Below are 26,491 nucleotides of genomic sequence, written 5' to 3' on the forward strand. Positions count from 1 at the left end.
GTTACTACTGGTTCGCACTCGTATAGCCACCCTTCACCAAAACGACTTCATACGCCGCTCCTCCCGTATCCAACTGTTAGATCGTTGACGTGGAAAATACGTATTACACGTGTCAAATCGATCCTTTGAAGACTACTTTCCAATATTTATTTATTAGTATTTAAGCTTGACAAGAACATGTATTGTAAAACAGGGAAATTAATGTAGCTTTTAGAAAAATATTGAGGTTAGTAGTCAAGAGTTAACATAGAAATCTATTTAGTAGGTTATTGATTAGTTGAAGCTTGGAGTAAATTGTACTTCGTAACAAATCGTACCTGCAAAATACACAAGTTACACAGATATCAAGTTCTAAATTATGTTTAAGTCACCTCTAAAATATGATTAGCATTAACCAAAGACATTCATTGAAATGCTTATGAAACTTCAGTTGTATAAGTTATAGTTATTAATATATACGTAAAATATACGATAGTTAGACGAAAATCGATTAAAGCTTGGTAATAAGTAGTAAATAAGGCGGGTTGTTGTGCGCAAGAGTGCATTGCATCACGAGGCGCTGGGCTAATGTGCGTGTATGAGTTACGGCCGTGCGATCCAGCCGCATCGCAGGGCTGCTGCCTACATACACATTCTTCAGAGGTACTTACTAACAGCTAACAGCCAATGAACAAGGACATCATACACTGAAATCTCAAAAACCTTTTCCTAGCAACCCGTCAGATGTGGTAGATTCGTATTAGTGAATAAACAGAGAACAAATCAACGAACAAAAAGTAGATGCAATATTTAAAATGCCTAGTAATGTCTAAAACTCTACGTTACAGAGCAGTGCAGGTGACACTCTGTAGTCTTTGTTTTGTTTATACAAAAAAGGAAAAATAAATGTTTTAATAAGTTAGAGTACGCAAATAGTTGAATAAATCCTTTGCCTTTTGTTATGTAAATGTACAGAATCTCCGCAATCCTTGTACCGCAAACGGCTTCATTAATAATCCACGAATCACGGACGCCAAATCGTAGCGAACACCTGTGGGTCATGCAAATATTTGCTCGCGAAGGGTTTCAGTCCCCGCTCGCGATTGTATTGAGGCAATTTAGACACGGCTTTATCAGGCCAACTTTTATATCGGATGAACCTTATCCAAATACAAAGAAAGTATTTGTTGCGTCGCCGCGCGCAAACTTTTCTCAATTTTTTTTATCCTACGAGCACATAGAAGTTTGTAACGACGATAAGCGATAAAACAAATATAGTTTGGATTGACAGCTATAAGTTTCAAAGGTTATTGTTAAATAAATATTGTAGCTAACAGCCCTACAGAGCTCTGCAAATGCATACGACACAGAGCAGTCCTTCGATTACACTCGCGTCTGTGTGCACTCTGTCACTATTCTTTACATGTAATTGCGTAGATCGCGTGTACACACACGAACACACACACACAGCACCGTCTAGGCGCAGTCGTTGTAATGAGCTAAAATTATTTGCAATTTCCTTTCGGCTACATCTACAAACACTAACGTAACTAGGAATTTATTAACATATGTGCGACATATGTATTCGCCTAAAGTTTTATTTAGAATAAATTTTAACCGCAGGGGATAGTCGCTTGACTACAACGAATTTTGAGTAGTCTGAAGTAGTCTGATCCTATATATAAGTTCAATCAGTGATGAATTTCCAGCAAGGTTATTTACACATTGCCTCGGTCCCATGCCTGATTTATTGCTTCTCAGCGCTTCTATTTTTGGATACAGATTTAATAAGAGTTTATTAATATAGGAGCTTATTCGGGACTAAAGAGCAAAGACACTGAATATACTTAGAATTTACACGAATTATCTCTAGATCGCAGATTTCGGTACCGGGCAAACAGAGTAAAGCGTATTTCTTACCGAGGGCTTAGGCTTTGTTAGAAATAAAACTATCGAATCGATAACATGTACATTGTATATATATTGCCTATAAACATATGTATTAAATATTTATTTTCAATATATCATAGTGAACGACGATTTACTCAAAACGATTCGAAATGTATACCGAATAAAGTTCCATAAATAAAAATCTGTTGCTGAATAAATAATAAGATTAAACGGACCGTAGTACAATATAGGTATCATTGTCTAGGTTATTGCTCTATCCGCGAGGCTCTAAACTTAACAATAAGCAGTTCATGAATACAGTCGTATTGAAGAGGCGGTGCCGCACCTTGACTCGAACCTGCACCCACCGGCACTAAATACTGGCTGCCAAACAGTTTGTTTACACACGCAAACATGTGAACGATCTCCTCTTCACACGTCAACAACATTTTGAACAATAAGCCTCAAGATATTTTTATTACTTAACAGCAACAATCGCGCTAATGGCACCAACTAATAAATGGAGCCGCTTGTCAAATAAACAAATACGAAGACAAAACAAGAAGTAAAAAATGCATCTCGATTTCTTTGTGCGTACCAAAATATCGTGTTCAAGGGTAAATTCTTGGTTAATTCGACACCGTATCTAACCTAGATTCAATCTTTAAAGTGTTCGGATCAATACATGGTGTGACCCGTAAAAAGTGTACAGGGGTACATGGATAGATCCCTTACCCGTGTAACGCGTGAACTTCGACCTGGGTTTTGGAGGTCATTAACATTTGGGCGGGCGGTAGGAACTGGGTCGGTGCGTCGTCGGCTGCAGCGTTGCCATGACGACGCGCCGCCGCCGCGCCGCCGCCCGCCCCAGACGACCGCCCAATCTAATGCCTCCAAACACACCCGCTTTGTTTAGACACCACTCGTGATTCCGCCTTACGACGTAATGGGCCAGCTATTTTTAGAACTCTCCAAGACAATTTGATTTCTTAATAATATTTGGATATCAATACTGTTGTTGTATTTCAACCTTCAACAACACAGTTAGGTATATACTTTAGCTAAATCGATTGTTTTCTTCTACAGTAGGTAAGAAGCTTGTTGGTTCAATTCATGAAAGTACGTAACAGCATATTTTCATTCGCTGAGTGCTCTGTTCAAAGGTCCCTCAGGCGACTCTAGTACGGACTCTTCGTAGCATATGCCGGACGCATGCAGAACGAATACTAAAACTACGAACCTCAAACGCTAGACAAATTTTCTTTGCCTAAAAGCAAGCTTTACATTTACTACATAAAAATTTAGTAAAGTAACATTGTTAGATGTTCAATATACCTATATCTTACGAATAATTCTAATGCTTCTTACCGAACTTGGTTCTTTGATTAATTTGAATGCGGATACACTTACAGAATCGTATATAATTATACCAAAATTTCAATTATTGTATAATCAAAGCAGTTAATTATCTCAAGTCCGCAGCATTGATAACGGTACTGCTTCTTGCGCGTGCTTGCGTCACTATCCCGCTGTATAAGGGACCTGAAAATAGGTCAAAAGGGGGCCGAACCACTGTCACTGCCATAGCACACAGCCACCGTAGATACATGCACATACACACCCACCAATGTACCAGTACCCAAAATCAATGACGGCGCGTGTAAATTTGTACGACCTTCGAAATTTCGAGAGGTCATCTTGCCGGCAGCAGACCGGGCCTCAACCAACCTGGGAGAGCTTGTATGGTTTCCATGGTGACTTGAATCCCGTAAAGAGGTTTCCATAAGAATATTTGCTCAGTCGACTTTACGATATTTAATTTGATGGATGCTAAGAATATTTGAGACGACCAAATTGAGTTACTTTAGGATGCGCTGTTCGATGTGATATTTTCGTCGATCGAATGAGGTTTTCATCACATTGCGCAGTTCAAATAAGATCCAAATTTAAAGAAAAATATGGCCAAAATTCGTGAAAGATTGTCAAGAAATTAAGTATTGATTAAATTAGACCCCATGCCACTTTAAAATCAGTAGCGAAGTTATATTGTTGTTTAAAGCTTCTCGTTTGAAAGGTTAAAGGGTAAGCGTCGCAAGTAGAAACGGAACAAGACTTTGCAAAACAGCTTACAATCCGCCCTGTATACTCTATAGAGGTTTTAACTCGCGTAATTCCCCTTAAGCCATGCGATCAATACCTGATAAAATCTCCTTGAAACTTGTTTTCAATCTTTGATATTAATCAGTTGTAAACTGATAATTCCGATATCGTAGAAAACATTGACAATTGCATAAAAACAAACTTTAATACATTGCATTCTTTACTGTTAAATTGAAAAAATAAATTCAGAAAGCACAGCTTTTTTTTAGCAAAGTTATTTTCCTTTTTTTCGATATGCCATAATGTTAAACAAAGACAACAATAAATCTATCTGACATACAACAAATGGAAAGAAAACAAAAGATTATTTTTATTTGATGTCGATTCAGTCCTTGAGGGTTTACTGACTCTACTGCCCCAATTACGGGGTTGCGTAAACAGTGACCTTTTATGGCTTTCTCTAGAAACTTCGCTGCTTTTTAAAGTTTTCCCACGATGTTATATATTTTCTTATTTTTGCAATGAAATTGACTTCTTAAGGTATTTATAAAAATGTGTTGTGCGTTGCGCTAAAACTGTGAGAAAATGTAAAGTTTTAAATTCTCGTTCATTGATTATGTTATCGAAATAAACCGGGATGAATTCTTAGTTATAAAGCAAATTCACATTCTTTAAACTTGTAGAACCTTAAATTAGATACATAAAAGGATATTTCAGTCACTTTCAGAGAATTGTATAAAGAAAAACTGGTTAGCGCCTGTAATAATTTTAAGATTCTATGTATTTTAATCATATAATATCTTTGAATAAACACTTTATATAAAAGTAACCATCAACCTTGTCAAGAAACGTCGCCGTAGCCGTCTCTACCTCCCCTACAAAAACAAAACATAAAGTACATTTTCTGCGATCGTTTTTCCCCGAAATTTCACAAAATCATACTCGTGTTTTTAGATTTTAAATTATTTTATGTTCTATTTACAAATTCTGTACTCATGACCTTAATTACTCTGTGCTATTCTAAACATAGAGTTTGCAAAATTATTGAAAAACAATATTGGCTGATGGAATATGACAGCCTGAATACCTAAGTGTCAGTGCGTAAAAAAATAAAATCATAAATAGAATGTTTGAGTTTCGAACAACTATTTTTATGACCTGTTGAACTAAATGTGCGGTGTATTTTGGCAGGACGAGCCTCTACGATTTTAATTGATGAAATGTTTTGATTGAACATATTTTTTAATGTACAGAAACATTCGTGAAACATGACTAACCACTTATATCATGTCAAACAAGAATATTTTTTATACATTTCTGCATAATTTACTTTTAGATCAGATAAATAACTACTAAATGACTGATTTAAAAATTAAAACTAAAAAATAAAAAGACAGTGTATAATTTTGCAGCATACTTGATGCGAATTGAATGCGATGTCACCAACCGAAATATGTAACATTAACGCTGTCTTATAACTAAATTAAATCAGCAGAGTCGTAATTCACTTTTACTTTCCTCACAAGAGAGTAAATATCCACGGAGCTGTGTCCGCGCCGTGCATCTTCTCAATGGACTCGTGCGTTAATTGACTGAACGTATTATTAAAATGCAGTGGAGACAAAATTCTTAGGGCCCCTGACATTGGGCTTTGACCTCACTCCGCCTTTTGGCAGTCGCCTTGGCATTGCAACAGGGCCGCATTCAAAAGCCCGCGTCTCAAAATTTATACCGAGTATTGAACAACAGTATCGACTGTCCTTTACCTTCACTCGTAATGCCTTCAGATGGCTGGCTTTTTTCGTCTATATTATTTTTAAAGTAACACATTCAATTGTTAATTATAGAAGTTGGCGCGGTGTGGTCGCTTTGTTCAGTGCACGTACTTCGTGTTATTGCAAAGGTCAGCGGAGTTAATATCGGCCACTATCTTGATCGCGTCGAATCTCACAGTGCGCGATATTGCGCCATTAGATATAGAAAAAAATATAAGAAAACGCATTACGCCACTTGAACTACTCGGTGCAATTTGCCAATAGTTCCTTGAAGATTAAGCTTAGACAATATTTGATACCTTATTAGCATAAGACTTATTCAAGAAAGACTGGATTATAAATTATTTTGTTAATACTAAACAAAATACAGCACTGGAGAACTTTGAGTAGAATACTCTTTAACCATAATGTCAAGATTCAAGACACGCTCTCCGATAATTTATTCTACTTCCGAATAAACAAGCGTCGAACACTAATGTTCACTTAAGTCAAATTAAAAACAAGGAAGCGATGTGTGGCCGTAGCAGTTGCATAACGCGAGCACCATGGTAGTTTCAAGAAAATTGTCTGAAATGTTCCTTAAAATAGACGGCCGGGTCCAAGTAGAATGGGCGCTTTATTGTTATATACAAATGCGATACCAGCAAAAGTAATAGAATTGTTAAAGCTGCCACAATATTATTGATCTTTAAATGTCAAAGGTTCTACGTGCATCGTACGTAGCTACGCCCAGAACGTAGGTAGATATATGTACTCCTCTAAATTATACCAAAATATGGGGTTGAAAATGACTTAAAATGGATAACTTATGTCGAGCTATCGAATATTAATGAAGTAGATTTTGAGATAAAATTAGCAATTCAAAATGGAGTATGGCGAGGATGCACCGTCGGTGGTGGCGTGGTAGCGCTTGCGCGGCGCCCCAGTTCCGAGCTCGAGGTCAGGAGTTCGTTCCCCGATATGTATTGATCGCTTCGTCGAGGCCGGAAGTAGGACTCCGGTGCAGTGGACTTCCTCAAGCAGATAGCACCACCTTTGAAAATTAAAAAATAACTAAGAAATGTACTGAATGTCGGCCCTGAGTTTAGACAGATAAAGGAATTCAGTAGGACAGTTGACGAAATTAAAAACAATATCTGGATCAACTGTTATAAAAGAGACGAATAGAATTATTGTAAAGTATTTTTTTAATAATTAAACAAGTAACATAGAAAAAAGCTTAATCAAATCATAAATCAAATCTTACTAATTACATACATCACATGCATAGGTTTTCATACCATAACTAGACTTTTTTTCACAGCGATCAATACTTTAACGAGTATTAAAGTATTTGTTTTTATATTTGAATCCTTGTTCCTAATATAATTACTATAAAGAATATTATTAATAGTCTTGTTACACTTGACATTGGCACAAAATCATTAGGTTAAAAGGAAAATACATAGCTTCGTTTATGATCTAGCTGTAGAACGGACACACTGTTCTCAGTACTACGGTCTAGATTTCAATAATGCTTAGATTCTGGCCCACTTTGTAAATACATTTGGGCAGTTTGAATTATAGCCCGAGTGCTGCTTATAATTTAGGTACGAATTCTAAGTCGCTTTAGGTCATATAGTTCAAGAAAGAAAATTTTTGGGAGCAATGAACGTTGCTTTCTTATGATATATAGTTTCATTTATTTTCGGTACGTTCTGTTTATAACTATTGTTGTATTGTTCTTCTGAACTTTACATCTCTTAGGTAAATATGCAAAATTCAGAAAATTGATTTTAAATAAAAAAAAATAACATATTTCTTCTAAAAATACTTATATATTTACACACTTTTTTCAAACAGCTCCCACAACCTTGCTTACATATAATTATTTACATTATCAGGCGCGATGACGAGGACGTGCACACATACGACACTAAAAGTATATATCGTTAATATTGTTATTAGTATAAACAGCGACACACAGACGAATCGTAGCTATCGTATCAGCGGGGGTGATATCGGCTCGATGGAAGTAGGGCCCGAGGTGGGTCAATGACGTTCGTTCACCCGCTGCAACCCGCACGTGCTGGCCTCGCATCCCTCCCCCCTCCCGCACCGCACCACCACCCCCGCAGAGACCCGCGACCCACCCCCGCCTTCGAATTTATGATGATTGTCGCTAACCTTTCGAAATACCTCTCAATAAGTGCATTATTCACGATTCAATGTGCACCGACCATAATTCATGGCTGTATGTTTGCATAGGTTGGTAATAGCTTTCTAGAATGTACCCAGTGAATGTTTTATGTTCTATATCGATCACAACATGAATAATTCAAATAATTCACTTATTGATTTGCTTGAATAAAACAGAGTTGAGTATTATTGCGGGAGGTCTTATTATCACAACGAATTAAAAACTGTTGACCCACATAAATAGCTAGCTTTTATCATCTTTTATTTTGATACTTTAGTTTTCATTTAAATAGTCTTTATTGTTCTTGTTTGGCCACTAGGTTTATAAAGGCTGTTACAGTAATATGTTTCTCGAAAAAAAGAAATAACATGATTTAAAAAAATGTTGAGCCTTTATCACATATACGATTACGTAACCAACATTCACACCATCAAATGTTGTACACAGAAGCATTGACTACATCCCAGATAGTAGTTGGACGACTCATTGATAGACAGGTCACATGACTGGTCGGTATCCTGAAGTTATTGACTACAGGTTTGACGTATGCAATTTGACGCACTAACCTACCTCTACTGTAGTAAGTGTAGTATGAATGTATAGGGCGGTTTCATTGCCATATTCCCGGAGATCGCTATATTTATCAGTCTGGTCGGTGGAGGGGCGGGGCGGGGCGTAGCGCGCAGGTACTAGGTGGGTCAATGACGTTCCTTCACCCATTGCAGCCTGCGCACCCTGAAACTAGGGCGGCTACATACCACCCTCGCTATACGCTCGATGCACTTCACCCCCCCTTGTGTGAGTGAGCGTGCCATACTTCACACTTGGTAAGATCAATCAACGACATCAGATAAGCTCCAACTAGACCACTAGTTAAATTACTATCCATAATACACCCTATATTATTTACTACAATGTTTAAAGCCTTCTCTATATCCCCTAGCATATACAAGGGGTTAAAACAAAAATACATTTGTAACAAAAATAGCGATGGGCGTTTTCAGGGCAGTTTCGGGTCCATTGCGCAACCTTTCCCCCTTTAGCTATTTATAACAATTTACCTTATTTATTCCTTAAGAGTAGGATATTAAGGCGTTATTATGAATAAAATAAAGACCCCTTGTTTTTGTTCGTGCTACGTTTCCCTTGATATTATGAAGTCATTTGGTCGCTATACCTATGGCAGTGAAGGTTATCGGATAAGCCGAACCCCTAACGAACAAGGTTTTCCATTTAATACGAGTAGCACTGTAGGTGGCGCTAGTTGTATGAGTACGTATGTATGTCGAATTTTCAACATGCGTAATGCAATGATAACGTTATTACTGAATGACGTCATATGAGAGATGCCTCCCGTACGAACGTTCCCACACCACTGAAATCAACAAATTGCAATTGAGCTTTGCGCTTTGACGCAGGTACGTACTAGGCAACCGGTCTTCATTGTAACAATGGATAATTATACCTATAGGTTACTAATTAATTCTTGATATTAACTTGACCTTCAATGATTGGCTTTTCAACGCAAGCCCTGTAGATTACGTTTGTTATTTAACCGTAATGTATTCAAGTTTATCTGTTCTTTTGTAAATACAAACACACAATATTAACTAGGAAGGTCAATGTATATGCATTCACATTTTATGATTTTATCCTTAGTGTTCTGTCTCCTATAACCCTATGATTACCAAATCCATCAACACACCATAACGATCAGAATCAGGTAACGAGTCTTTCCTTTACACCATCTTCTTATTTCCCAGTTGATATATCATAAAAACTTTTTAAACGCGGCAAGAAAAATAAAACTACCACTAACAAGATCGCTCAAAGAGCAAGTCCAACTCACACTTGACCGGTTTCCTGTATGACGCAGGCATCACCGTTTATATAAAAAATAGGACAGGAGATCGTTATATAAATAACGGGACTTACTAACGTAAAGTAGTCTAATAATTTATACGAATTTACATACTAATGTATACTCATTATGCAATCACATAAGTAATAGGTATTTTTTGCGAAACACACTAGTGCTTACTTGACACCTATGCGTAAATGTGTTCGTGTGTGCATAATGGCTCTACATACGATAACTGTGACGTAACCTAACAAGTGGAACAACAGGTAAACGTCAACGACAGTAATCCAATGAGTGTTTTACAAGAATTAGAACATTATATAAGGACACGCTTACGCCCGCGATAAACTTATTGCATCTAGGTACCTACTGAATGCACTACAAGTACCAAACTGTACTGGAGCCTTCGCCAATGTACTCGTAAAAGTAGATAGAATGTCTAAGTCAGCCAGGCCAGTAGGAGCCAAGGCTAGGTTGAGCGAGGGAGCCATTGGAATATAAACTTTATAGCATACTAGGGAAAACATAAAATGGCTTGATGCAGGTCGTCAATGACGTTCGTTGACTCGAGCGTTCGATGCCGGCGCAGTGCTGTTTTCCTTCTCCGTTTTCATGCATTGATATTAGAAACTATTGATGCTGTTTCTGTTATAATATTAGCCTTGCAATTCCCATCAATACCTTCTTACAGATACACACGAGTTTTGATTGTTGCTACGGCTATTTTTGATTACTAATTTGTAAAGTATTGACCTTATAAACCTTACGAAATAAAACACGTTTTTGCATTTAAATATGATTAACCTTGAATATACAATGCATATTTAGAACTGAAATGGATAAAACTGCTCTCATACAAGCTGTTCTGCAATTTATAAAATTATTTTTTTAATCAATCCTAGTATTGGGATAGATCGGCACAAAATATTATGCTAAGTACTAATAATAACGTAACTACTTTACTAGAGTGCATTTGACTGGACATAATTATGTTATTAAAATAAGAGACAGTAAAATGGAAAACTTTTCATGACTCGAGTATCGTGATTGAACTTGTGGTTAAAGACCAAATTGGTAATTGGACAAGTAGAATCAATGTTACACTGACATTCGGCGTATATAAGTAGTAACGTAAAGAGTAGTAACATGATAGAATTCAAGGTCCGCTGCTGGATATGTGGCGATTCCGCGTCCGATCATGTTGAAATACGTAGTTATTTTAAACGGCAGAAGGTTTATTTCATTTGTCGTCTTGCAAGTACAGCACCAGTTACACAAGACCCTTTGCGCCTGTCGCGGGTGACGGGCATGGTGCGAGTTAGAGGGAATCGTGCGCACGTCAGAGGTCTCGGCTAAATGGGCGGTGAGTACGTGAGGTGGCTCGGAGCTCGTGACCCAATTTCGCAGCTGCTGGTTTCAGCAGCGGCGAGGGACTCCGCGGGGCGGAGGAAGGTGCGCGGGCGGCGGAGCGGCGGCCAGCGGCGGGAGGCGGGCGCGTGTCAATGCCGTTCGTTGACTCGAAGCAGCGCAGCGGCATCGACGCGGCCTCCGCCTTACATAACCAACGACAATGAGCGCTCGGCGAATGCGTGTGATGTACCGTGAGCGACCCCACCGGGAGGTGCCACACCGATATACCGCCATCGACACCAATTATATTTATTGCAGGACATGTGTCCTATCTTCTCCTATCTCTGTTTACTTAACAAACCGCACTTTGCAAAGAAAATTCTGGAATACACTAGCTCTCACTGGTATGGTGCTTATTATGTTTTTCTCAAGGTGAGCCGTCATGTTCAAAGGTACATTAAATCATATAGAACCTCAGTTAGACTTCAGGTAGAGACAATTAATATTGGTTCAAAATAGGGTTTATATTTGCATTTCTGTATTTTTACATTGGCTATCTGCAATTTGTGCCACTCCGATAAAATATACTGGACATACAATTGCACTAATGAGGTGTACATGCTTAACAAACTTGTGTCTAACAATACCTATGTCAGTTCTTAACTTTCTAGTTGATTATCATAGATCATATTTTTCTAGAGCAAAGTATGCTTATTGCTTATAACTAAAGAATTAGGTCAATTAAAATTTTGTTGACTCTACATGCAATTGATTTTATGAGTGAATGAACTTGAGGTCATTGCATGAATAGGCTAAACGTATCTACAATAAATTATTTATTGCAAGAAAACTAGGTAAAGCTATATTTCTTCGAAAGCGAGTTCGACGTTCTCGATTGTTACATGTATGGGTGAATGGATGAAGTTGGAAGAGTGGTTGTCGGTGTTGTATGATAGGGTCGCAACAATGGGCGCGTGAGGGCGGGCGGCGCGCCGGCCGGCGGCGGCAGCCCGAAAGTGAAAGATGCGCGGGCGCGGGGGTGAGGGGAGCGCGCGGGGCGGGCGCGCGCTGCCGGCGCGCCAGCACCGCGGGCCGCGCCGCGCGCCAGAACTAGCGAGCCGAGTGCACCGCGTCGCAGCCTCACGCAAACAAAACTTTAGTTACTAACCTACTTCCGTGCGGGCGCCAACCGCGAGCGCGTCTCCCGCTCCGTTGCACGCTCGTTCGCCCCGTGTGTACCACTGGCGTCTCCGCCGCCGTTGCGTACCATACTATATGACACGTTACAGTGATGAACTGTTTTATGAAAACGATTAAATAGGACTCTTTGAGCGTTCCGGTTTCGGCCGTTGATTTTGAATGGACACAAACACGATAAAGCTGACCGGACGACAAGGGCAATTGAACAAAATGTTTTATGGTGAGATGACGTTGTGTACGTCTTGTACAGCTTTTATGTTATTTTATTTTTCACGTTGGCATGCACTTCGCAGTCTCGTCGTTTCATTCATTCTTTGTTTATTAATTAGACGGCCACGCACACACTGCACGTACAACACGTGTTTTTTCTATGAAACTGAAAGTTTTATCAATCTTTATCGACGATGAACTAATTCTAATTAATATATTTTACTTATATTTCCTAAATGAACTTCTATAGAGTACTTTTTTTTAAATATTAGTTATCTATGTTCTATTGTATCTAGTAATTTATCTATGATTCATTTAACTTGCCTATGTGTTATGGAACCGATACTGGACAAGAATACTGTTTACTTGCTCTACCTAAATCTGTAATCATCTGGACCCGTATATATTATCAAACAATAAGTATCTGTTATATTTTGATTTCTTATCATTCGTTGGAACTTCTTAGTATGAGCTATGATCAGCTTTTGTGATGTTTTGAACAGATATTTATGTATTTATGTTTGGCTTTGATGTATTTTTACGTATTTAGTTGCACAGTAGATAAATTTTATGTATTGTATTGTATGGTATTTTTATGAACAAAATAATTTAATGCAGAAAAATTGTTTGATCGGCGGCCATATTGGATTTGTCTATCTGTTGCTAATAGCGCCCTCTAGCGCCAACTGTAGTGAATATTATACAAGTGATAAGACGATTTTTAGTTTATGTACATTTTTACATAAACGTTAGCGAATTATAAGTGCATATAGAGAATTAATAGAAATGTAGGTTATCTTGTTATTATCATTTGTTTTGATGTCTTTATCTCATAGAATGCGTTTAGCTCTATATGCACTAAAAACAATAATAACCTTTGGACAGTCCTGTATTGAAATAAATTAATATCCTTTTTTATTCTACTGGGTTTTTATATACATCTTGACAACAAAAAAATTAACAATCGTGCGATAAACAAACACATACAAGATCTGATTTTTTATGTAAAACAAATAATCTTTCTATTTAATTCTTTGCAACAATCCCAGTATTTGATTACCTGAGTTGCGTATACAAAAAATTAAAAAATCTTCTCAATTAGCTAGCGAGCTCAAAAATAACAAAACGTACTTCTTCAATTGGAAAAAGCTATTTATTTATGAAGAACTTTTGACAAAAAACACAAGCTATCAAAGGACTATAATTCCAAAATCATACGTATAGTTACACATATTATTATTTTCATTCATAGAGCTGCCTGATCTTCGCGATGACCTCACGGTTATATTTTAACAACCGAACGCTCTAACTAACTCTACCTAACCTAACTATAGTAACACGACTCTATCTACACACACAGTAGTTAACTGCAGTTACTGCCAACTAAACTCACTGCATTTTCACTCGATCTATCTTATCCGATTCGATAACTTTAAAACGACTCTACGTACAGTCTAATTGACTTTCTAGTTTATAGCTCTTTTAGTTTATATTCAAAATTATTATAAAATTTATTGGTAACTGTTACCTAAAATAATTTAGGCCGTCTTATGATAAAATCGATTGAAAAAGCAAGGTATCTGATATAAACATTTGATTTACATTCCGAGTTACACTAATTAAACATATGTTGATTCGAACTAGTCACCTGTCTAACTAATTTCAATTTAGAGCCTTAGATACAAGTGCTGTAATGGAAGTCAAAGGTGCAGGAGCGTCGTACATTTTTCTGTTTAATTTTCCGCTAGATTTTTGTGAAAGGGTTGAATCCATCAAGTCGACGTTTAAGTCGGACGATATTTCGACAACATTGCAGTCGTCATGGCCAAGGCCTACTGGAGACCATTGACCATGTAACTTTCGAAATTTGTACCAGTTATTTTTATCAACTTAAAAAAACGTAAAATATTTTGTTGCTATTTATATTTTTAACTTTTTGATGAACTTTAATATTAATGAACCTTTTTTTAAACAAATAAGTAATCATTTTAACCTGCACTGAGCTCTTGAAAGACCGAAGCTTCAAGATTTGAGAAACCTTTTACTGCTGTATTTTTTTTATTATTGTCAGTTACATAAGTACGTGTTACATTGCGATGTAACATAATTTCGAAATAACGTAAAATCGCTATTCGTTTTAAACAGTAAACACGAATTTATTCAAAGCAATGACGCGTATTTAGCGTTGGTCAATAATATTTAGAGCGAGAATTATGTGAGTTCGTTGCGTGGTAGGTACTCGTTCGTAGGGTGTTCACGAATGTGCGTGTCGCGTACGCGAATGTGTCGATGTGTGCGTCGATTGAAGTGTTGCGTTTGTGTTTGTGTGGATTTTTGACTAAAACGCGCACACGGGCCCATCGTGTGGGCTCTCGAACGAAACTGGGTCGGTTCAGTGACCCATATGTTTATCTAACGATTGTGCGGCGTCGAGCGCGAAAGGCCCGCGCCCGTAGCGCCTCGCGGTGTTATCATTATCAATGCGTTCGCGTTTTCGTTTAGGTTATCTGCCGGCCAACCTGTCTCCTGCACTATACCGATTAATAATCAGTAATCACGCTCGTATACATGCACCTACTACGTTTCATGAATGACTTGTATATGCAACGATATCTCTATACGAATGTGGAGTCAGTCTCATTTGATACTATCAAGATTTTTCTGGTTCTCGCAATAATTATACTTGCCCTCGATCCAAAGATATTGTTAAATGTTTAATTATTTTTTCGGTCCCTCTGTTTACAGTATCTCTCCTTAGCCGTTAACTCCAGCGTCTCTATATAAAAATAACGCTCCTGATTCACACATTTTCCTTGTTTAAAAACGGAATTCATCCTCTGAATCATGTAACAACTTAATTGGCATGGAATTCCACATTATTATAACGATTTAAATAACCTAGACCCAGAAATAATGCAATATAATGCAGAATAAGACATCTGTAATTTTACTAGAATATAATGAAAGTTTAACTTTATGTCTTATACTTATTTGCAAGTAATGAGACGTAGAATGAAAGAATAAAAAAATCTTCGTTACTATGATAGTTTTTAAATACTGTACTCTGATTCACAATTACGAATAATATGACCTTAATCTACCTAATATTTAAAAGTCAACTTTATTTCATTTTTAATGAATCCGTTGCGTACTTACGACACTGATCTCTCAGTACAGTTAACATAATTATAGAAATGACATTATCTCTACATCAACAATAAAAACAATTTATGATTCCAAACCATTTTTGATCCAGTCAATTATCCACCCACACAGAGAAATTCGCTATAAATCTCTACAATTACTGTTTTGGTCGTGACTTACTTTCTCTAATATCATAACGATATATTTTAACTTTTTAAAAGTCTTAACCGCTAAATTGCCTTGCAGATAAGATCCTACTGTCGACGCGTGCAATACCAATGAAGTGCGACTTGGCATGTACCTTACAACCAACTCGTATATTCAGTTGCATAAACAAAGTACATTCAACTTTCAACCTTCTGCCTTGCAAAATAGGGATTATGCAGTTTAACCTTATCGGTAGTGGTTTGCAAGGCACCTATTACCGTTTGCTCGCCAAGGACGGTGAAAGTCGAGAGAAAGGATGTGCAGTAATGACGTCACATATACTGAGTTTAGCCTGTTGTGTAGTGTTGTCAATAGTACAATGGTTTTGTTGCTTTACTTCATATCAAGTACTTGTTTTGAGTTTATGTTAAATCACAGTAATTTTTAGCAGTTAGGTATACAGTAATGTTAATTCGTTTCATGAAAATGGGTTTAATGCTTTTCTTTACTGAAAAAAAAGCGATAAATTATATGTCATTTGAATTTAATCCTGTTAAAATGAAGTGGATATTTTAATAAAATGGTGACATTATTCCATGAAACATTAGCCACGCACTGCGCTCAACGATGCACACAAGCCATCAACGCGCAGATGTCTTAATTTCAATTATTATAACCTTAGCTTCGACGAGTCATTTGTACCATTCAGCTTCATAGAGATTTATGAAACAAATATAACTTTAAGGCTAAAATAAAGTGCGCACAGATGGGCTATAATAGTCTCCATGTGTACTTTAATTGAGTGAATTCAGTCGCGGCATCTTGATATTTACAAACGTAAATTCTTAGCAATTAGTACTCTACCTAAGCCCGTTACCTTCAAACACTTGAAACTACTATCGCCCTTCATTTTCGTTAGCGCCGTCTATACTTTACCTTTATGAAGGTGAACGCTGGTACAACCGACTAAAATCATCATTCACATAGTCTCGTCTCGCTCTCGATCGCAATAACCGTTATTAGAGCGAGCGGGATGCAGTAAATTGGTTGTTGTTATTAGTAGTTAGTCTAACACGCTTAGGCTTAAGGTCGCTTGGACAAAACGTAGATGCGTCAACGAACGCTGGCAAGGTGACGCATTGTCACTAGGAATGTATTAGGTATTGTAATACTGGTGATGTTACGTGCGTAATAGAGTTGCACATTGAAAAATTCATAAACGTAACATATACATACATAAATGTAACGGGTCTCTGTCGTATTTATACAGGCTGTATAAAATAAGTATTGTTAACGAATTGCATTTTCAATTACGTGGAAATGTGTAATTTCGGCTGGGGCTGAGAAAATATTGAGACGCCGTTACCTGACCTGACCTAATTTCGTAGTGAAGGACTGTTTACCAAATTCTCAGAATCGGGAGGCAAATACAAAATAAGCTATGTAATAAATATACGTACTTGTGTTTACTTTAGAAGTTGTTATATTTTGCTCGACAGATTATAGATATAAAATTTTCCCTACCTTAAGGTATAAACGTCATAATGGAGCATCATAAACGGTTCGATTACAAATCATATACATTTCTGTAACGATTAAATACAGGTGTTATGTCAACACCGCAAAGTAAGCAATAAACCCTATTTTATAATCGAAGGTCGAACGTAGCTGCGGGCAAAACTAATAATAAAACAAAATGTATTTGTGCAACAGGAGCTAATGTAATAGAGATAACGTTTTTCTTAGAACTATGAATGAATAACACATCCGTTTGTACTATAAACACTTCGTTAGCATGCTGCCACTCAAGACACAAATATTGCTCTGTAAATCAACTTACGAGGACTTTGTCATCTCGGTTCATTCAGCATTTTACTTTTAACGCTACAGGCTAACAGATGGCGTTGCTAGATTTGATAAAAGAATAAAACCTATTTTTAATAACCTAATCTAAAAGAAATGTATTGGTGAAAGAGTTTCCACTCTCAACATTTTGACAAATTCAAAACAATAACAATAGAAATGGTTTCACAAGAAGATTAAGAATTTGTCCAATAAATATTAACGTCTAAACTGAATGTAGGGTACTGAACCGAACATTCACTTTGAACTATTTTAAAATTCACATGTAAAATAACAATAACACGAAGATCACAACGTCAGATGCGTCAGGCGGGATGTCGGTCCGGCTGTCCTAGTTTCCAATTCATGTAGTAGGTAGGCTCAGAGCGCGCATACGAGTACGTTTTGCCATCGAGTACTGTGACTTTACGAACGCGCGGGCGTTTACTGCCGTCATATTGTATTAAAGATTGATATATGGTACATTAAACTGAACATTTTAGTAAATTAACACGTAAATTTGCAGCTAGAAGAAGACATGAGTGTAAAATCAAAGATATGTGTGCCAGTTACGAGACAAACTATGCCGGAAAATCTACGATGTTTGGATTTTTGCCTCTGAATCACAATAAAAATACGGCCAGACTGTCGGGTAAATATTTTGATGAAGTTTCACAATGTAGCCGAAAGTTATTTATTTTCTTAAGAACGACGTAGTTGAAATGAGAGGACTGGAGACGATGGCAGTTAGGAGCACATTTTTTAAAACTAATCCGAAGCTGGAAAATGACTAATGAAACTTACTCATTTAGCATATGGAAATAAACAAGGATGATAAATGAACAAAAAACGGCAAACATATTCACAGATGTCTAATGTGCCGAGAGCGGGAGGTATACTATGTCTAAAATTAGGGTCAATGATGATAAGACCGTAAAACCGTCATCTAACATTGTGCCGTACTAACAATTTGTTCTCGCCACAGACACATGGTGCATCTTAACATGCAATCGTAAACGTCGTAGTATTTTTTTATCTTACACCAAATAAAACATATTTGGGGGTCAAAAATGAACCATAATTGGCAAAATTGTTTAGTATAGGTTCATATGGCATTTAGATTATAATAAATCATGCAGTGTCGCCCACGTAGTAATAAGATAAGAACATAAGATAATCACAACAATTTGAACGATGATCTCGAGAGTCAAAATGCGTCAGTACAAGAATAGTCAAAGTAAATAACATATTATAGCTCATACGCAGTTTTATCTAGTAATTTGATTTATTGAGTATTGCGAAACTTAAATACATAATATGTACAGTAATGGTTCATTGTAAGAACATTAGATTTACATCAGTCATAGCTGTCGGCGGATATAGTAGGCGATCTCCGCCTTGCCGCCCACGCAACACATAAACCTAAGTTAAATCAATAAACTGAACCTTACATGAATATGCAAGGAGGCTGTACGTCTAACGATGCTACGTTGACCCTACAAGTAGGTTTACTGCAAATCACAGATTAAGATTACCTCTTATTTATCATTATAATTTTTAAATGCAAGAGCACTTGTCTATTTGCTCTTTATTTTTAAACTGATAAACCGATTGTGGTGAAGTCATACAATACAGTACAGTACAGTATTCAGCTCCGTCATTGAATTCAAATACAGTCAGTATAGTCTTATACCAAAGTAAAATATTAATTTAGGTAACCTTCATAAATAAATATAATTATAATCCATAATTGTGGCAATTTTCAATGACTTATACTTAATTATGTCCCGCCGTATCCTGTATTTCGACATTCGTGTTGTGTAAGCTATGTTCGTTAGTGTAACAAGTGCACGTTGGTTAGTGAGGCTAGTTAGTGAGTGCAATAAGGTTTCCCACGCAGTAGCAGCCCTGCTCAGTGGCCTTGTCGCTAAACCTTTGTGCACCTACAATGTTATCGACGAGTCGAGTCATGGACTCGCGCCTTCCACAGCTCCACTATTGTGTTTAATCTCATTGAGTAGGCACGCTGTTGAGGTGAAACAACCCTACCACAACTATCACAATATTACCACTGCTATTTATTTGTTTTCCAAGATTTAAAACCGAAATATTTGCTCTTAATTTTTACACAAACTACGTTTACAAACCACTTAATAAAAATAACGATTATTGTTTCCTAAAACTCTTATATTTTCAAATAAAACTCGTCTTTAAATTAAATCTCAAAGAAAACTTTATAACGACGGACCGCGTCAACGTAACCAATTCATCATTCAGTTCAAGAACGCAATAAATGTCTCTGGTTTTTAGCAGCCGTTAAACAAATACCTAGTATATTTATCATCATTATTTTCGTGAACAAGTGTATTTCGCTCGTCTCCCGCGACAAATGCGTGACGCGTGAACATAGTCCATTACAAATTAGATGACACGACCATAACTAAGTACACGTGGAGCAATTAATCAACAGAGGTGAACGATCTTGAAATCGAATATATCTCGTGGACATTCTTATGGAAAGTGAGCGTTACTATACTATAAATAGAGACTGACCTTTCGCTCAACGGATGCGTCAGCCAAAGTTACGTGATGTAACCAACAATACACACGCACACGTGTATAAAACGAACATTTGTATGTGTTTGTGTGTCCGCAAGCACGATCAGCGGCCATCGAAAGAGAAAGTGGCTAAGGTCTCAATGGTGCCTGACCAGAACTCGGGTAGTGCCGTCGCGTTAGATTCATCGTATCGATAAAACTGCATCGAGAACAGATAAGGGCATAAGTACACAGCCGCCAATTTCCAACAAAGAACTGGACCAAACAATAAACACCTTGATAGAGGTGATTAACTTTCGTACTCATTACTTGAAGTTTCACCTATGAGTACAAATATGTAGATTTTCTGAATCGTGAACCGTAAGTAAATGTATTTCGGTTATGTCCTTGTAAAAGTGTTACACATATTATGCGTGAAAACACAATGGCATACTTAAATATTCGTGTTCTTTTACTGTTAATGAAATAATTCCGCTCACAGACACACACATACACACGCATTAAAAATACAAAATAATAACATTACTCAATTTTATCACTGTTACAAAAATACAACTAAAGTTGTTATTCTAATATAAAATAATATCAATTAAACTGGTTCCGCAAATATTAAAGCTATTTTTAAAAGTTCTCGTTCTCGAGTTTCTCTTTAAATTGTCATAGAAAGTTAGAAGCATAATCTAATGACTTGCATATTAGACTATTATGCAAGCCAAATTATCATGATGTTTCACTATTGTTTCAAGGCTTTATTATACTCATAATAATTATACTTAAATAAAATCCCACAGCGCAGAGCCTAATAACTCCACGATGCCAATAGAAAGACAAAATTTTAATACAAAAACATTGCCCTTAATAGATTATGTCATACATCGATATAAACTCTATGTCACGAGTCGCATCACTATCGAATTGTACGGGATCGCGTGGAGCCGGTCCTACGGGAAGTACCGTAACTTACACCCGGTACCGTTGTGTTGCGCCCGCTACGTGCGCCCGCGCCGGCTCGCCTAGACCGCCGATTACTCTCGCTTTCGATCCAAAGCCTCTTTCTGAAGACAATGAACTTTCTTCACTTTTAATGCCTATCGTGCTTGCAGTTTACGTAATCGATTCGATGCGAATATTGTTTCTACTATTTTATTGTTAGTAGATGTTATTCTTTTGTTTTTGTTTTCGTTACACATTGGAGACTGTAGAATATAGACTCATAGATTTTAATGATTCTAAATTTATCAAATATTGATAAGGCTCCTAGATCAAGATCATGTTGTCAATGAATGCAAACTAATGCATCATAATTACAGCGCGGACGGTGTCAATCAACGTCCGTGAGCGTGTACTAAAACATAAGATAAAATCGCGTGAAGCAAGCACTCAAAAACTCGAGCCTTGACCACGGGTGGCTGACATTAAAAACTTACGCGCCTTTCACGACTCACTCAGGTGGACGTTGTATAACAGACTTTCCATTTCTTTGACAGAATTTAAGCCTCATCTCCACAAACTTAAAAGTTCCGCCCGATAGTACGTTATAAAATTAATTTTCATATTTTAAATAGTTATTGAGAAAACCGGCTGTAATTAATAATATTTCAAAGGTTTATATGTGACGTAACATATTATTTACAACCTACCTCCGGAATGATGTCACGTAGATTTGTACTTGTTTACAGCAAGATGGCGTGTTGACATAAGTGATATGACTCACGATATCCATAGACCTGTCACCGGCATCCTTAAAAAATCTCAAAAGAGTTGCAAATATGTGCCACGTGTTAATGTATTCGATGACAGTGTATTCGGGGCTTTATTCGCAGTATCGTCTTACGAAACTGGCGGACTCGCTGCAAGTTAAGGTCGCCAATATGTGGCAATTTTCCCATTTCGAAGAGAAGCCAAACCTTGACCTAGGAATTAAATTTAATTTCGTCACTCGCGCTTTAGTTGCTACGTATTGCAATTTATTAGGTGCCACGATAGCGCTGTTAATGTATGTTTATGTGTAACGTGTACTAATTATATTTATTTATACACTTGACAATGCAAAGTCAGTCAATAAGATTTAGACAAGTTGGTCTAAAGGTAGATTAAAAAAATATATTGTGGCTATATTTAGCCAGTGTATTTTTTGGAATTGTTGTTTGCAAATTCTTTATTTTAGTATGCCGGCATAAAATTTTGGAAAATCTCTATTGAAATATGTTACGACAATTTCAAGCGCAATTCAGCATATAACGTTTGAGTTTTCATGACATGTGTTGTGTGCGAGTTAAGGCAGCACGCACCGTTAGATGTCGCTGCGCGTGCACAGCGCGTCACGTCGCGCGCTGCGCGGAGGGGCGGCGCGCGCGGCGTGGTTGCGCCACAGCGCGGGCGCTTTACGCAACGCGGCCGTTCACCCCGGAAGGCGTTTTCCTCGCAGTTTCTTTAGCACTGTGTTACTGTGGCGAGCTCGCGTGACTCGCTCGCGTGTTCAATCACCCCCACTAACCCTCCCGCCGGATCACAACCACTCAAACTGCAGACCTAATTATCTTATCGCATGAGACAAATATGTAAGCAGTTGCACTAACGTCTGCTTTTAGCTCTCACTATTACCGGTAGTTGTCAGGATGCACTTATTTGGTTTATAAATATCTTACTTTGAAACTCAAAAATAAACCTGCTGCATAAGACAACGCTAAGTGTTAACTTAATAAAAATATTTTAAAGGCAACAAATTTTCGAAATTACATTTTAGCACACCGTTTTGTTGTTTCGAAAGAAAGCTGTTAAGCCTGTCAGCGCATTCGTTTATCCTTCCACTTGGGAAGACATTTAACATATGACCGCTTCTGATTTGTCATGCATTTTTTCAGACAAAGATGTATTTCGATCGGTCTCATTTATAACGCGTTAGCAGCAAATTGTTGGATGACTGGAATAATAATTTCCTCTTTGATAAAATGTGTTGTTCATGTAAGTAAGAATTATATGGTGCAGTGTCGATGTCGCAACACATATCGCATTTCCCAACAACAAAATAGATGCGAGCAGTAAACAGGGAAACTAAAATACCATGGAACAGAACGGATGAGGCCGCGGCAAATATTTCTCGTAGCTGGGTTAACGCCAGTTTATATGAGGAAATTCGTTTTAGTGTTTTGGTCTCGTGGAAATTTCGTAACCGTGTGCAACTGGCCTGTTGAGTCAAGTGTAAATTTATAAACAATACGAACCTTATTATTTTCGAAACTAAGTTTCACACAAGTTTTCAAATTACTGTTGCTGTATGGGAAGACAGAGAGATCGTTAGCCGATTATATCAAACAAACAAATTCATTAACTATCTTATATTTATAATCTTTATGCAGAATAGATTAAAACGTTTAGATTTTGAAATTGAATGAGGAAAAGTGGTGTTTATGATTGTCAAAGCCCGTTTTACGTAATGTGTGACATTGCTGCCGTCGGCACTTACGCAAAGATGCACCGGCCATCGGTGACCACTTGCGAAAGTCGGACCACGTGCGCATTGTTAAGGCTAACGCTGCTACCAACTGTATCACTAAACTTTATACAATACAAAGTATATACATGCAAGACTTCCAATAGATTAATTATTATCCTTCCGCCCCGACTTTACTTAGAAGTTTTATATTATAGTGAAATTATCATTAGAGTTCAATGTTTCACAATTGCACGTATGCAGATTATTTCGTTGTTCTACCTTTTTGCATACTCTTTGTAACGAATTTAGAACTTCGCATTAACTATGTATTATACCACACTTGAGTTGAAACTACGGTCTTCAGTCTAGTCTAGACTACATTTTGCGAAACAAAGTCTTTACTCGCAAAATAACTATTTGTACGGATCATTAAATTTTCTTTCTTTTTTTAGTCAATGATTTGCGCAGTCGTTTAGGAGCCACATTTGTTATGGTAATATAGTATTCTTATTTTTATATATACTGTATTATCTGAGGTACTGTCTGTTGTTCTTACAGCTCTATGTACAGTTTCCCTTTACTGATCAGCACTTTATAATAGCAATTCGAAATTAGTTTTTTCTTAACCATTTCTTCGGAGTCGCTGTGTGGACTAAGGCGTAGCGACCCATATCTCATAGTATGAGAGACATGCCCCACCCACTTCTATTGTCATTTGGACTACTACTTAACTTTTACCTACTTAAGATACGCCGATTATCGACTATCATTAAGCTTAATACTCGCCCCATCAAGCTCCGTCAAATCGTTTTATCACAATTATATTGCCCTAATTTAATCAATATTGCTTAATCTATCCATTATTTCTAAATGTCTTTGATCTACAATTACGTGTTACAATACCAATTAACAAAAGTTAAATACATCCGTAGAAAATTATATATCATTGAAACTCTATTCACGTACAAGAAAACGGGAACATTTACTGTAATAAATGTCTACAGAAAAACTAGTAAATTATACGCCTACACGTAAATTACATTTGCACACAAGATTAACGATATCGATTTCGACAGGAGTAGTAAAATTGATTATATTATTTATATTCCGTTCGACAGTTTTTGACATAACTAATCGAATAATCAACATAGATTAAAAATTATGAACGTATATTTTATAAATTATAGTTTTTCTCGAAGCCACACCCTAACGTTCGATCTTTGAAAGTCGTCTTTCGCAAACGTAAAGTAAGCCATTGACTTCAACAACAAAACTGCTAAAAGCTCCGGAGTATTGCTCAAAGAAATCGAAAAGCGATTTGATGATTATTGCAAGTGTCATCTATTATTGTCCGGAGTTACTCAATCTTTGGTTAGGGCAAGTGCTAATACACGCAAATCAAACCATCTCTTTAATACAGCTGTCCCAAATAAGCAAGGGTAAAGACCTTTTACGTAAGTGTCTGTTACGTGTTCGGTGAGAGGCAATGTCAGCCTTTACGATTGTTATGACAAGTAAGCAGTTTTAGATCCCAACACAATGCTTTGTTACGGTTAATACGATCCAACCCGTTTTGTTTTACACTAATATCGGTTAATGAGAGTGCATTTTCTCAGTGTTCAAATTGAAAGGTGGAGGTCAAATGATCTGCACATTCAGTTCGTAACAAGTTTCAAAATGTTAAGTAATACAACAGAGATGTTTTCTCTATATAAATACTTGTAACAAAATTATTTCACAATAAATTATCTAGCACTATTAAAATAAGTAACAATCGAAATAATATAGGACGCTAAGTAAATTTATATAAAGGTCTACGACAATGCAGCTACGAGCTACGAAACGCGAAACGCTACGCACCAGATGCTACACATTTTTTCACATCTTTAACTACTGTTGTATGAAAGCTGTAATCGTATAACCAACTTTGAATGTCAATAGTATAATAATAATGCTTAAACACCACTAACACAAAAAACGTATTAATAGATAATACTGTATACTTATTTTATTCTTCTTTCGCAACAAGGCAGTGTATTGCAGATCAAGGTTCCTCTTTATATCTAATAAAATTCGTCTTTTGTTTCGCTAGTGTTATGTGCCTAAAAAGGTCAATGAACAGCCTCGGTATTTCTACTACAAAACCTTGTATAACATAACGGCTTTTATCGTATTCACGCGCCACTTCATTATGAATATTACTACGCAGAAATAAGGTTTAAATTACATTTAAGTCTGTATGAATGAGGACCTTACGTTTCGCTATTCAAGCCACGATGTGCTCGGTGAACTCTGTCTTAGGTTACGCGGTTACTTTATTGCAATTTGGACTCAGAGGCAAGGCATTAGATGTTGAAATCATTTGGCATGAACTGGTCGTTTTGACATATCGTATTTAATTTATTGGTTGGCAGTGACGGCCAAAATGTTAGTTTGTTTATCGTTAGCGCTCGTTCTTGACAGCGAAAAAGTGAAAACGGCTGCGGTGGCTGAGCGGTGCGATTGTGAAACTAGGCTCCGACGCGAGGCCTCGCGACGATGGTGCGCGTACGCCGACCGCCGACCCGCTCTTATGTAATAGGAAGCATGCCGCACTGTTGATTCCTACCAGCTATCATAACATCACCGTAAACTCAGTCAAGTATATCGTCAATCGTCTTCACTTTTTATGAAGGGCGAGACGTTACGATGCGAAACATTGGTTACACTTTCGAAACACGAATTCTAAGCAGTCATTTTTAGGGGTCACTTAAACAATTTCGCGTCAGTTATTATACGCAAAATTTTATGCCATTGACATTCAACTCAGCAGTTTATTT

The 26,491-nt window shown here is 37.2% G+C and overlaps 1 protein-coding gene across 2 annotated transcripts in view; it reads left to right on the top strand.

Annotated features, from left to right (window-relative positions):
• Hr4 (nuclear hormone receptor 4) overlaps positions 1–26,491 on the top strand; it is a 96,529-nt gene that overhangs the window by 38,747 nt on the left and 31,291 nt on the right. The window contains exon 1 of one of the 2 annotated variants that reach the window (XM_076131722.1): positions 12,415–12,554. The exons of the other annotated variant lie outside the window; for it this stretch is intronic. The gene's annotated coding sequence lies outside the window, so the exon portion shown is untranslated. Of the gene's footprint in view, positions 1–12,414; positions 12,555–26,491 lie in introns of those variants that run through there. 2 annotated transcript variants of the gene reach the window in all.

Source organism: Anticarsia gemmatalis, chromosome 2 (assembly GCF_050436995.1).
Source record: "Anticarsia gemmatalis isolate Benzon Research Colony breed Stoneville strain chromosome 2, ilAntGemm2 primary, whole genome shotgun sequence".
NCBI lineage: Eukaryota > Metazoa > Arthropoda > Insecta > Lepidoptera > Erebidae > Anticarsia > Anticarsia gemmatalis.